Below are 2,105 nucleotides of genomic sequence, written 5' to 3' on the forward strand. Positions count from 1 at the left end.
TTATACTGTCTTTATAAGATTTCATTATTAGCAGATACATCAAGATTTGCACATTGAGTACAGCAAAGATGGGTGGAGATATGAAGTTAAAAGTTAAGCATAAGGTAGAACAAAACTAGCAAAGAAGAGGCAGCTTTGAGGTAGGAAAAAAAAAACTTTGCTAATATTTTATGAAAATTTTACAAAAACAAGATTTTGTAATGCCAGAGAGACAACCAATAAAAATCTTGTTTCTTCCATCTGACTAATCTGGGAGAAGCAGCAGAGGGCCGTTCATTTTAACCATCTTAAAAAAATGATCTTATAATATTGCCATCTGTTGGCATATGACAGACACAGCATTCCAAAGATGCCGATAATGAAGCAAAAATATAAAAAATTAAAGGGACAGATGTGAAAAACTCACACAGTCATTTGGCTTAGCGTTTCACATCTGTTCTCTCAGAAGCTTCCCCAGTAACAGAAATCTAATTCTTGGATTTGGTATCTTGAAATGTTATGCTGTGCAGCCAGCAACACGCCTATGACTTACTGAAGATTCTACTCATTCCAACACATCCTGTGTTTTCTCATCAATACTGGGAGTCTTCTATCCAAAACCCTTTTTGTTATCAAGGGAGAATCACATAGGTATATGCAGGTGCATATTATACTGCATTTATTTATCCACACTGCTAAAAAATTTGCCTCACTGGCATTTGAAGTCAACTGTGATGAGAAACACAGAAAGATTGTCATCTGTATGTTCTACATACCATTCTAAGATCATTCACATTTTTGATCGGCAGTGAGATGAAAAATTGTAAGAATATTCACCAACTCCTGCCTAGTATGTAAACCTGTTCATTTAAACATTGAATTTCCTTCTTATACTTTCTAAAATTCTGGAGCTTGGGAATACACTGCCTATTCAAAAAATTAGTTGAAAATGTAATGAAATAAAAATTTAATCTTCTTACAACACTTGCTGTGCCGCTGCTGGGAGCCAAACCCTTTCCATGCAACCACGCTGTTGAGGCAACGTGGTGAAGATCAATGTGTTTCCCCAAATGGGACCCACAGACCACTGGGGGTCCTCACTTGTGTTCTTGACAGTGGGTAATTCCTAGCAGAATATTTGAATTCTATGTTTTCATTAAATGGATAGTATTTTTAAAGTCCTAAAAGCATATTTTCAATCATCTGGATAAGGACCTTATAATATAATAGTGTCAAGAAACGCTGTTTTTCCTTTAAAGGGGCCTGGGTGCATAGTGGTTAAGCACTTGGCTGCTAAACAAAAGACTGGCAGTTCGAACCCACCAGCCACTCTGCGGGAGAAGGATGTGGCAGTCTGCTTCCACAAAGATTTACTACAGCCTTGGAAACCCTGTGGGGAAATTCTGCTCTGTCCTATAGGGTCGCTAATGAGTCAGAATTGACTCAACTGCAGTGGGTTTTTTGTTTTGGTCCATTACTTAAATTTAAGGACATGGGTAAAGTATCTGCTTTCACATTTGCTTTTAGGAACACGATGGCCCCAAGTTGCTCCACATCTAACAGTTACAGGCTAATGTGAAAAAACAATGACAGGAGAAGAACTGATGCATTTAAACTGTAGTGTTGGCAAAGAATATTGAATATACCATGGACTGCCAGATGAACAAGCAAACGAGTCTTAAAAGAAATACAACCAGACTGTTTCTTAGAACTGAGGATGGTGAGACTTTGACTTGCTTACTTTGGACATGTCATCAGGAAAGACCATTCATTAGAAAAGGACATCGTGTTTGGCAAAGTAGAGGGTCAGTAAAAATGAGGAGAACACTTCATGAGACAGATTGACACGATCGCCATTAACAATGAACTCAAACATACGAGCTATCATGAAGATGGCAGAGGACCAGGCAACATCTCAGTCTGTACATAAGGTCACTATGAGTCAGAGTCAGCTCGACAGCAACTAACAACAACAGCACAAAACCAACAGAAGTAAACTTAATACGGAAATCTTGCTTTTCAGTCAAAATGACTGAATGACATCACTAGCTGCAACTCCAAAGGTTTTACAGCAATTCATCTGAAGAAAGTCGTGGAGAATTGAACTATTACCGGCCACATGGGAG

This window comes from Trichechus manatus, unplaced genomic scaffold (assembly GCF_000243295.1).
Source record: "Trichechus manatus latirostris isolate Lorelei unplaced genomic scaffold, TriManLat1.0 scaffold00018, whole genome shotgun sequence".
In the NCBI taxonomy this organism is placed as follows: domain Eukaryota; kingdom Metazoa; phylum Chordata; class Mammalia; order Sirenia; family Trichechidae; genus Trichechus; species Trichechus manatus.